Consider the following 13049-nt stretch of genomic DNA (forward strand, 5'->3'; position numbering starts at 1 on the left):
TCACCTGCCCTCTCTCTCTCTCACTCACCTGCCCTCTCTCTCTCTCTCACTCACCTGCCCTCTCTCTCTCTCTCACTCACCTGCCCTCTCTCTCTCTCACTCACCTGCCCTCTCTCTCCCTCTCTCTCTCACTCACCTGCCCTCTCTCTCTCTCACTCACCTGCCCTCTCTCTCTCTCACTCACCTGCCCTCTCTCTCTCTCACTCACCTGCCCTCTCTCTCTCTCTCTTTCTCACTCACCTGCCCTCTCTCTCTCCTCCTCCTGCTGCTCCTCGTTCCGGCAGACAGGCTGGGGCACCACCACCACCACCACACACACGCCATTCACCACCGCATCGCCACAATTAGAATCGCAGCCGTCATATGAATAAACATCATATTGTTATTATTACAGAACAGCATTGGTAGACGATTGATAGCCGATGGGGGTACGACGACAATGATGGTGATGATGGTAAGAATAAGATTATTATTATTTAACAACACAATGCATGAAATCTGTGCAGCGGGTTGGCTCTCACCACCGAGCCGGCGCTGTTGGGTCCGGATCGATTCCACGCTCCGACGATTCAAACCAACATCGATTCCTCCGTGTAGATTCTTTTATATGAGATGGGGAGATGAGGGGGGGGGACTACCCCCCCCCCCTCACATCCACCCACCCACCCCCCAAGGCATTACCCCAAAATCTAATCATCATCATCAGCAGCAGCAACAGCATCATCATCAGCAGCAGCAACAACATAGTCAGGGTGATGAGACACCGAATACTGATGGGGAGGTGGGGGATGTCGTAGCATTTCAGGAATACGTGCCTGATGAGATGTGTACAAAAATATTACGTACAGTATACACGTGTGGTTTTAATGCATAGGGATAGTTTACGGGACGGGAATGAGGTGTACTGTCTGCTGGTTTACGTTGCTACCAATGTTATCCACAACGACTCTCTAATGATGCATCAGCAGCATCATCAGCAGCAGCAGCAGCTATTCACTGCTGAATGAAGACCTCTCCTTCCCCGAAGCCTTTGCTCTTACACGCATCGCTCAATCTCCCTCCAGGCGGGTGATTGGGCCATCTCAGACGCTGCCACTCCGCACATAGCCTCGACCAAAACCCCACTCACTCTCACTCTAGCCCGCGTGTGTTCTCTCATTGACTCGTTGTTGTTGTTTAACTCCATTGTACGATTCCAGGGCGGGCGCCGTTCCCTCTCGGCTCCGTGAGATTGGCGCCTGGAATTGCATTGAGAGCGAGAGAATGAGGAGCACGCGAATTCGAGGGAATTTACTCTCCGGATGGATGTCGTTTGCGAGCGCCTATTGAGATTGCGCACGTGTGCACAGTATTATCCGTGGCAATGCGATTAATTGGACCACAAATCGGAAAGAAGCGTCAAATACGCTCGATTATAAACCTTAAGGAATTGGCCAAGCGTCATATGCAGGACCGTCTTGAAACTTATTAGTGAGGCTCATTTGCTGAGATTAAGATATATATTGAAGTAAGATGTTTAGAAAAAAATTATTATTTAAACTTGATTTGAAGCTTTCGTGACTGCAGGAATCCATACTCTTTGGTTCTTTCGGTAAAGTCACGTAGGTAGAAAAAATAATTATTAATAATAATTAGAGTATGTATTTAAACTAACGGTACAGTAACATCATTATAGATTATTATTATTATAATAGTACTAGAACGTGGCGTATACATACTGTATCGTTTTGGATGTTGTTAGGATGAGGAGGTAGTGATGGGTGGTACGCGTGGAGGAGGAGGTAGTGATGGGTGGGACGCGTGGAGGAGGAGGAGGAGGTAGTGATGGGTGGGACGCGTGGAGGAGGAGTAGGTGGTGATGGGTGGGACGCGTGGAGGAGGAGGAGTAGGTGGTGATGGGTGGGACGCGTGGAGGAGGAGGTAGTGATGGGTGGGACGCGTGGAGGAGGACGAGGAGGTAGTGATGGGTGGGACGCGTGGAGGAGGAGGAGGTAGTGATGGGTAGGACGCGTGGAGGAGGAGTAGGTGGTGATGGGTGGGACGCGTGGAGGAGGAGTAGGTGGTGATGGGTGGGACGCGTGGAGGAGGAGTAGGTGGTGATGGGTGGGACGCGTGGAGGAGGAGGAGGTAGTGATGGGTGGGACGCGCGGTGTGCAGGGTGGAGAAGGGCCGGTGACCGTGACTCGTATTGGCAATGACACAACTCAACAAAAATGATTTAAATGACAACCCTCGCTCAGTCCACTGCTGGGTGAATTCCTTCCCAATCCAGGCAGTATTGGCTATGGGAGATGCTTGACCATACTTCACCACGCTGAACAGTAAAGAATAATAATATCCTATCAAAAATCCGTCGTCAAATGTCATCGATTATAACTCTATAACTCAAACAGTTCCGTCGTTAAAAAATAAAAAAAAAACAATTATGAGTGAACACTTACAAGGATTAAGTTATTTTCTATTCAAATGCCATCACGTTGTTAAGGCAGCCATATATTTTTTTATTCGTTGCCCAGGTAACGGCCCCATGTGACGTAAATTGACCCCTTCCCCCTCCTGCTCCAAATATTCAATTTGCAAAAAAATGTGGATTCCACCTTCTTACGTCTGTACGAGAGAGAGAGTTTCTCCTGGCGCTCCGGTTTCCTCCCGCACGCATAAACATCTCATCGTTAATTGGCGGATCACACTCGAAAGCCTTAGAGGAGCGCAGAGCTCGGGCAATAATCGTCGGTAGCGCCGGCTCCGGCCGTGTGGCTGCAGCTGCTGCTGCCGCCTTTCCGCTCGTCTGCGATTCCTCCTCGAGCTACTGAGTCGAACTCTCTCTACGATAGCGAGTGAAACACGGCACTGCCGCCTTACAAGTTGGCTTATTATTATTAAGTACAGTTCAACAGTAACACTGTCTTCAAATTATGCTCATCGCACGTATGATTCAGCGAGTAATCATCACTGCCGCTGCAAATGCCACCGCATAATTACTGTGGCGTCTCTCACATTTTAATTGTTCAAATGATCATTCCTGCAACTGGGCAACACTCTACACAGCAAGTACCGCAAGCTGATCTGTTCCGAGGAGGGCTCGATTCGGTTCGTCAACTCGATTACAGGATCACGGATCGAGGAGGGTCGGCTCAGCCCATCATCATCACACCATTTCTGCGGGGTCGATAAAATGAGCACCGCCTCCTGGGTATTCCAACAGTTGCTCCGTTGTTAACTTGGACAGGCCCTCGTCATGATAATGTGGATTTTCCAAAACCTACCCGACCGAGGCCACTAGTGGAGATACGTTCTTCTGAGTAGGGAGACGCTTTGACCTTATTTAGGCTCATGAGCAAGTTGAGGTCTTGTAAACCAATGACATTAGATGCCTAAATGTAATATATTTTACATTTCTCATGACTCATCGGCAAAGCGTGGTCTAATTAACCAATGCCACTTGACTTGATACTGGTAGGAACCTCCTGGTTACACCACCAGCCCACAGGGGATTATTGGGTCCGTCCGTCCGTCGTGCATCCAGAAATGGGAGGGGTGGGGCTGGGTGGAGAGGGGAGGGTGGGGAGGGGCTGGGTGGGGAGGGGCTGGGTGGGGAGGGTGGGGAGGGGCTGGGTGGGGGGTGGGAGGGGTGGAGCTGGGTGGGGAGGGGCTGGTCATCCCGTGGTGCCCTTATAAATCTCAACGTTTAACCTACTCACGCCGGCTTGTGCCCGCCCTCACAATCGGGCATATTTGCGGAATACACCACGTGCCGCCGTTGACCCTGGCCATTGACCGAGCAACCCAACGTTCCTACCAGCTCCCTCCGTAGGAATGTGTTTACTGTGGGCATGGACGTCACGGGTTGTGACTTAATTAGGTATCATCAGCAAACCCTAGCCTCTTAAACACCAAATAGGTACGTTGATGCTACGAGCAGGAGTCTTCCACACTTGTTATTACTCATCAGCAGGCCATAGCCACACTGACGGATGTCACTAGATGCATTGGTGGTAAACGCAGCTTGGACTGATTGTGAATCATCAGCAATGCGTGACCTCACAAACCAAAAACAATGGGAGTCCTGTATTACAAGCAGACGTCTTTGGTTTTTTCTGAATCATCAGCAGGGCGAATCATTCACGAATCACTGATGTCATTAAGATAACCAGCCACTCAGTTTGATTTAAAAAAAAAAGTATCACCTTCGTCAATAGCACTCTGGCCCTAAAAGTAAAAAGAAAATTGGCGACGTTTCCTTCATTGAACACCATGGGCTATGACGTAGTATCATTGCCCAAAACGTCGCCTATTCCTGTAAATGTTTTCCTTTTCTGGGCCACAGTAGCGTTGACTAAAGCGGGGTTGAGTGTTTTTGTTGTTGTTAATTGTGCCCCAACGCAGCAGCAGCATCACCAAATACTCTTTGGTTCTTTCAGTAAAGTCACGTAGATGGAAAATAAAAATGAATAAAATAAAAATAATCATGTGATCTATTTTTTTCCATCTACGTTACTTTACCGAAAGAACCAAAGAGTATGAATTCCTGCAGTCACGAAAGCCTCAAATCAACATCACCAAATAATTACGTTAAGTTAATCATGTAGCCGAATACAAATAGTGTGCTCGCAACAACAACAACAATAAAGAAATACACATCTAACAACAGTCGAGGTAAACATAAGATTTGCCACATAAATTCGCCATACTCGTAGAAACAATTTTAAATACATATTCCGCAAGACAGCCACCGTTAGATGTTGCTGTTGCAATAAGAGGGAATCGATAAGACGCGGATTAAACACACACGCGGCGCTCTCCGAATCGCAGCATCGATTACAAAAAAAAGGGAGGGAATCACCCATTGAATCACAGCGATTCTAGGACTCGATTCCCTGACACCCCCCGCCCCACACAATCCACCCACCCTCACCCCCTCCGAACACCCCCCCCCCCCCATCACTTGCATTTTGTGTAAAGAGAGGGTGACGTCAGGGTCTTGAATGCGGCAGCAATGGCGAGTGAGGAGTGCGCGGGGGTGGTGCTGGTGGTGGGTGGAAGTGGTGGGTGCTGAAATGGACAGCGACCGCCCATTAGCTAGGGCCCCGGCTGGCAGGAATAAATAATTGTAAACGCATAACATCACAAACGCACACACACACACAGCATACTTGTTAAATGATAAATTATAGTGAGTCCCCCTCCCCCCCCCCGGTGTATGTGTGTGTGTGTCTATGTGGGGAGCGGTAGTGAAACCCGGCGACCCGAGTTCGATTCCCGCTCACAGCCACCCACACTAGAGACGAATATCTAAACCGGTCCCGGTCCTGGGGTCCTCCTCTAGGTTGACTCAGTCTCAAATGACGACCTGGTGGCGTGGTGCTGGTCAACCACCAACCCTGTCGTGTGCCGTGCCGACCTTCATGGGTGCTCGCTAACAACACTTGCCCCAGAAGGTCTGTTAAGGCTATACGGGAGATCTTTGTCTTTGTGTATATACTATGGGGGAGGGCCGTAACGGAACTAGTAGCCTACATTTAAGCGACACGTTGAACTAAATGTTGTGTTGATGCTGCTGCTGCGTTGGGGAGTGGTTGTTGAAACACAATTATTGTACCAACAACACGACAACTCAACACATTACGTCATTGACATTGTTGCCGTAAGAAAAATGAAATTATATATAGGAAATAGGCGACGTTTCGGGATATTACCCTTATTCAAAGCGCATGAAATGTATTGAAAAAAATATAGTATGTGTTGTGATGTAGGACCATTGCCCGAAAAGTTGCCTATCATCACTGTGGGCTTGAAAGGAAAATTATTTCATAGGCGACGTTTCGAGCAACACCCCTCCATTTTTGCTTTTAATGCAAAACTGTACATTATTTACGATGCACGTTCCTCAAGACAACCACAATTAACGGTGCCTTTTATAACAATTTACGTGCTACGACGAGGGGCAATATCCCTAAACACATCGCCCATTAATGTCCCTTTTAAGGCCACACACGCGCAATGTTCTTGAGAAGATTTAGGGGAACGGCCCTGGAAGATCACACGAGAGGGCGGCTCCAGCAGCGTGCACGAACAGCTCTCGTCCAGCCCCGCGTTACCAATGCGCACGCGTGTGTGTGAGCGCCTCTTTTCACGTGCCTTGGTGGTCCTTGGGTTAAAGGTGGACGGGGTTACCAGTCCCCTCGCACCCGTCCAGAGCCCTCTTTGGCCACCGTGGTGGCTACAAACGCCATGAGGGGAATGGCCAATTAAAATTGGTCCTCCACCACGTGGCACTGCTCACCACAGCTTTCACGTCTGGCACCAACGAGGAGGCAGGGGGTTGTTTTGTTTTGTGGAGGAGGCTCGTGAAGGACGCTGCTGCTGCTGCTACTGAGCAGTTGGAGGCAGTCGCCCTCCAGCAACAACGGAGGGCAGAGGAGCGACGCTCACAACAACGAGCGGAGCGCCGGTTGGCGAAAGCACAGCAAGTTGGCGTAGTAGGGGTACATGTGGTGCATCGGCCAGTCATCTCAGTCAGTCGACCCATGACAGCTTGCTTTGGAGGGGCAAGGGTTGGTGGATCACGCGGAGATTTGTGTACACTACCCACACCCGCTGGGGGGAGGGGGGGCACTAAAAGGGTGATCAAATACATGCAAGTACAGAAGGCGAGTCCGCGAACCCGTTTGTTTGGACCTGCGGGTGGTATCCCCACGTATGCGGAGGTGGGGTTTTCCCCGGGCACACCAGTTTCCTCACACACACACACACGAGGCAAATAGAGAGGCGAGTATATCAATAGCATGGCCAAGCATCCCAAAGCCAGAAGCCTCCGAGCAACGAGACTTGAGACTCGAGGGATACATTGAAAGACGGATGCTTGTTCCGACACACAAGCCAAAGTCTGCTCGTCATGACTCACCGCCTTCCTGAGTCTTCCGCGACTGCCAACATCACCGTCTCGAGTCGCCACGCTTCCACACGAGAGGCCACCGATCGGTTGGGTTATTGACGATGGGCATCGAACTGGGCCTGCTGATGCCGAGGTCGCCAGTTCGATTCGATTAATCCGGTGCGGCAGTCGAAAACGATGAAGGCGATTTTCGTAAATGCAACTCCACCGCCTCTGTTCATTCAGCGGTATGAATGTGCGTGCGCGTGTGTCTGTGTGTATGTTGAACTTCTTTCGCACCAACAGTTTAACACGTGGGCTTTCGCGACCAACATCATCCATAATACAGGGGTTTTTTTTGGGTGTTTTAGATCGCGTAAATATATAAAAGCGTCGTTAAACCCGCCACCACCCGACAAACTGAGATTGTAAATGTTTGAGGCTTTGCTCTCCAACACACCGGTGTGCTGTACTAGTAACGAATTGGCCACGTTCTGTTTACGTGACAAACCTTACTAATTGGCTGTGTCGGGTGGTGGCGGGTTTAACGGCACTTTTATATACTTACGCGATCTAACCCACAAAACCTGTATTATTTCGCACCGTACGCGGCCAACCATGTTAATCGGAGATGCGGGCAAGCAATGTTGGTGAACAACCAGGCGTCTGTAGGCAAGGACGCTCACAATATATCAACACAAGTTCCCTCTAGCTGGAGTCCCTTCCCCCAGCAGTGTTTGCCAGCGAGCAATTACAGGGCTGCGCCTTTACACATTATTATTCGAACACTATTGTTACGCTGGGCCATCCGATTATTCAAGCAATCGATTACTCTGCCGATTATCAGTTCGATCACTCGACCCTCCTGAGAGAGAAAGAGTCTCGAGGTTCAGTTGAAACGGAGGACTTAACCAATCATTTTTTTTTATTATCTGTATTGAGTTGTCTTTTCACACGTGCGTGAGTTTACACTCAAACGTGACATCATTTTGGTGCCATGCGTGCCTTATCCGGCAGACATGCAAAGCCATCGGTGTGGCTCTTCCTGTTTAATATTTATGGGATCATTGCAATTCACGGTCTTTATTTAACTAGGCGTGAGCCCATTTGAGATTTGTTATTTATCACTGCAAGGGAGACCTGGTGTACGGTGCTTTTCCTGCAATATTTTGCTGTCTTTTCTTGGATTTTCTGTTTGCACGAAGGCACATAGTCACTTTAAGATGTTTTCTTCTTCATGTTTTTGTTTTTTTGTTTGTTGCGGTTGCACAGAATGGCTCACAGGGCTATACCAAACAAAATGAAATGAAAGAAATGAAAAAACTAAATGTTGTTGTTTTTGCTAATGTTACGGTCACCCCATTTGCTGAAACTCACTGAGAGATGCGTCCGTGGAGTTACACGGAGAGACATAGAGAGAGAGAAAGCGAGAGAAGAACACACGGATTAGAGAACAATCCTCAGGTCGGTTCGAATCCTGTAGGCCTCCCTGGTTAACCAATTTTTCACAACGCGCCCTCTGCTTTGCGGTGGCCGTTTAAAGAGTCCCGTGGACGTCGATTGAAGGGGGGCGGGGGGGGGGGAGAGTGTAGGCCGCTATGTATGCGTGTGTATCGGCGTCACAGTCAACATTTTTTTATTGCCAAATTTCACCAACATTTACATCGTAAAATTGTCGCTCATTTGGGACGACAGGCCGAGCAGCACGCAACACGACCACCCTCAGCTACCTCGGAACCAATCGCAGTCCGTGTCCGCATAAACACAGCGGGCGTCGTGGTAGCAATGGAAGCGGACTCTGACGGAATCACCGATCTCGCTGATTTTAGCCAATGAAATGAAGGGGTGGGGGGGGGTCACATCATTACTCGATCCATGGATCGATGGGCCATTAATCGACGCGGTGATTAACCCGCGAATGATATAATTATTAACCCCCCCCCCCGGTTATTTTTCGACGTTCGTTTATTATACAGTGAGGGAAAAAAGTATTTGATCCCCTGCTGATTTTGTACGTTTGCCCACTGACAAATAAATGATCAGTCTATAATTTTAATGGTAGGTTTATTTGAACAGTGAGAGACAGAATAACAACAAAATCCAGAAAAACGCATGTCAAAAATGTTATAAATTGATTTGCATTTTAATGAGGGAAATAAGTATTTGACCCCCTCTCAAACAGAAAGATTTCTGGCTCCCAGGTGTCTTTTATACAGGTAACGAGCTGAGATTAGGAGCACACTCTTAAAAGGAGTGCTCCTAATCTCAGCTTGTTACCTGTATAAAAGACACCTGTCCACAGAAGCAATCAATCAATCAGATTCCAAACTCTCCACCATGGCCAAGACCAAAGAGCTCTCCAAGGATGTCAGGGACAAGATTGTAGACCTACACAAGGCTGGAATGGGCTACAAGACCATTGCCAAGCAGCTTGATGAGAAGGTGACAACAGTTGGTGCGATTATTCGCAAATGGAAGAAACACAAAAGAACTATCAATCTCCCTCGGCCTGGGGCTTCATGCAAGATCTCACCTCGTGGAGTTGCAATGATCATGAGAACGGTGAGGAATCAGCCCAGAACTTCACGGGAGGATCTTGTCAATGATCTCAAGGCAGCTGGGACCATAGTCACCAAGAAAACAATTGGTAACACACTACGCCGTGAAGGACTGAAATCCTGCAGCGCCCACAAGGCCCCCCTGCTCAAGAAAGCACATATACATGACCGTTTGAAGTTTGCCAATGAACATCTGAATGATTCAGAGGACAACTGGGTGAAAGTGTTGTGGTCAGATGAGACCAAAATGGAGCTCTTTGGCATCAACTTAACTCGCCGTGTTTGGAGGAGGAGAAATGCTGCCTATGACCCCAAGAACACCATCCCCACTGTCAAACATGGAGGTGGAAACATTATGCGTTGGGGGTGTTTTTCTGCTAAGGGGACAGGACAACTTCACCGCATCAAAGGGACGATGGACGGGGCCATGTAACGTCAAATCTTGGGTGAGAACCTCCTTCCCTCAGCCAGGGCATTGAAAATGGGTCGTGGATGGGTATTCCAGCATGACAATGACCCAAAACACACGGCCAAGGCAACAAAGGAGTGGCTCAAGAAGAAGCACATTAAGGTCCTGGAGTGGCCTAGCCAGTCTCCAGACCTTAATCCCATAAAAAATCTGTGGAGGGAGCTGAAGGTTCGAGTTGCCAAACGTCAGCCTCGAAATCTTAATGACTTGGAGAAGATCTGCAAAGAGGAGTGGGACAAAATCCCTCCTGAGATGTGTGCAAATCTGGTGGCCAACTACAAGAAACGTCTGACCTCTGTGATTGCCAACAAGGGTTTTGCCACCAAGTACTAAGTCATGTTTTGCAGAGGGGTCAAATACTTATTTCCCTCATTAAAATGCAAATCAATTTATAACGTTTTTGACATGCATTTTTCTGGATTTATTTGTTATTCTCTCTCACTGTTCAAATAAACCTACCATTAAAATTATAGACTGATCATTTATTTGTCAGTGGGCAAACGTACAAAATCAGCAGGGGATCAAATACTTTTTTCCCTCACTGTATGGGTCGACTGAGTGGGAATGGACGCAATTCATCTCCACTGACGATCGAGGTCAAATCTCTTGATCGACGATTTTGCCGGTTCTACGATCGTGCAGCTCTGCCCCGGCGCCTTCCTTCGTCTGTGAGTGAGTCGGAGCGCGAATGCCAAACATAATGACGGTGACTTGCGCTGTTGCCGTCTTAGAATCGGTTGAGAGAAGTGAGCGGGGGGGGGGCCTTAGTCAAGACGCGCCATGGCCCCGAAGGTTGGGGGGGGGGGGCACAGCTGACTATGTTTCGAGACTAACAACGGAGGGGCGACCGAGAGGACGAAACCGCCCGGGAGACGGAGCGATGGAATCGACCTGGCAGAGTGGAGGCGCAGCGGTTAGCGCACTGTGCTCCGGTCCCTGCGTCCTTAGTTCGATCCCTGGGCGACTACTGGCATCAGAAATGTCCGAACCAATAACGGGTGCACCCCCCCAACCCCCTTCACCAACCCGCATTGACCAGTGTGGTGAAGTATGGCAAAAATAATACCTGGACCCACTCGGCCTGTGGGGAGGCCTTCATCCAGCAGTAGATTGATAAAGAACGATGGAGTGCTGTTATTATTTCCTGTACTCACTCAGCTTAATGAATGGAATCTAAGAGAGGACGGTTAAGGGAGTCACGTGGAATACAGAAATCTGAGGAAGCTTCGGGGTGCACGTTCCATTAGTGTGGGACCCAGCCAAGATTAAGTCCTCACAGCCAGACGCCTTCCAAGACTTTCGAAATCGATGGAATCAATGGAATTCTTTATTTAGAAACGGGTGGAACCCACTGAGCGTGATATGATCTTCCCTTTGGCCCGCAAGTAGGATATATACACTCCTGCACATCGTGTTTAATCCAGGAAAAGCCCCACCGAGTTTCAAAATGTACATTTGTTTTATTTTTTTTAGCAGGATGGTCCTGCTACATTGGGATGCGTGGAACGTGAATGCCATCAGAAATGAGAGCGTGGCTTTCGCGTGGGAGAGAAACCCGGAGAAAACCCAGCACCACGCTGTATTCGAGGGGGAGGGGGGGTGACGCTCACAAGCTCCGCAAAGATAGATGCAAGAATCCACTCACACACTGATCGCTTCGTCTCATCCATACCGAATTCAACCATCGTACAGTTGTTGTTCGGTCACAACTCACACTCAAAGCAATGCTCAATCACCCCACACACCCACACACTCACTCATCCACCCTCTCGCTCTTTCACTCACTCACTCACTCACCCACTCACTCACCCACTCACTCAGCCACCCACTCATTCACCCACTCGCTCATTCACTCACCCACTCACTTGCTCATTAACTCACCCAATCACTCACCCATTCACTCACCCACTCGCTCGCTCATTCACTCACCCACTCACCCATTCACCCACCCACTCACTCACCCACTCGCTCATTAACTCACCCATTCACCCATCCACTCACCCACTCACTCGCTCATTCACTCACCCACTCACCCATTCACCCACCCACTCGCTCATTAATTCACCCACTCACTTACCTACTCGCTCATTCACTCACCCACTCGCCACACTTCAGATCACAAATCGTCTCTTTTAGTTTCTTTCCTCGCACTGCTCCACTTCGGAATTTCATCCTCCGATCAACGTCTAATTTTTATCGAACTCTTCCAATAATAAACTTGCATATTTATTTATTATTAACTCTACTACAACTTTTAACGGCGCTGTCTGTTGCTGGCCGCTTGGCGTTATGGCTCAAAAATTTTTTTAAAGTCACCATCCTACGGAGAGACTGGCCCTCGTATTGGGAATGTGGAATTTCCACTCGCGTCTAAGGACCTCCCTCGCTCAACGTTGCCGCCTGCAGTAAAGCAACGGCTTCTGCAGAGGTCACCGCAACCGTCTGAGAGAGATAGGGGGGTGGGAGGCGGGGTAAGGGGGGGGGGTATTAAACCCGGCCCACCCCCCTCCCTCTCTCTGCTCCTTCACTCAACATTGCCCTGGAACGCACGCGCGGGGGGAGAGAGGTGGGGGGGTAAGACGGGGGGGTGGGGTGGGGAAGCGAATCACTGACGTCACAATGCAACTCGGCACAAGCGTGCGCGTGACGTCACATTCACGTGGTGCAGAAGTTAACCCGGTACCCCTAAACACCTTTATAGTTTTGTAAATAAATCAAGGGGGTTTTTGTTTTGTTTAGATAGAGAGAGAGACAATATTCTACGTGCATAGCCTTGCCAAGAGTTGGGGCGATCAGACAGATGACCGAGTCATTTGGGTTGACGCAAAGTTGTAAAAAACTTTTTTTGTCTTTCCTGTAGCCGATTACTCACGAGTCCGTTCATATTTATCACTATTATTATGAGCAGTGGGGGGGGGGGGGGGGGGGGGGGAGGGGGGGTGGCACGTGCCCCCGCAATGATCCGATCGAAATCCCTAATTTCGATCGGATCATTGGGGTTTATTCGTAATAAATCGGCATTTTGCGACCCACACTGCCACTGTGTAACATATTGTGCGTCAGGGACTCTATGAGATGATAGGGCAATAGTCTGAGTCAATAATTGACAATAAGTAACGGCAAAGCAGTGATAAGTGACTCAGAATTG

General features: G+C 49.0%; 1 protein-coding gene across 8 annotated transcripts in view; it reads right to left on the reverse strand.

Moving 5' to 3' along the window:
* LOC116944627 (liprin-alpha-2-like) overlaps positions 1-592 on the reverse strand; it is a 64252-nt gene extending 63660 nt beyond the window's left edge. For 3 of the 8 annotated variants that reach the window (XM_032958357.2, XM_076068550.1, XM_032958358.2), the window contains exon 1: positions 241-515. The gene's annotated coding sequence lies outside the window, so the exon portion shown is untranslated. The other 5 variants (XM_032958362.2, XM_076068548.1, XM_076068551.1 and 2 more) reach the window with 3 other exon arrangements.
* Between the last annotated feature and the right edge of the window lie 12457 nt (positions 593-13049).

This window comes from Petromyzon marinus, chromosome 21 (genome assembly GCF_048934315.1).
Source record: "Petromyzon marinus isolate PM22_M1 ecotype Great Lakes invasive population chromosome 21, UKy_Petmar_22M1.pri1.0, whole genome shotgun sequence".
NCBI lineage: Eukaryota > Metazoa > Chordata > Hyperoartia > Petromyzontiformes > Petromyzontidae > Petromyzon > Petromyzon marinus.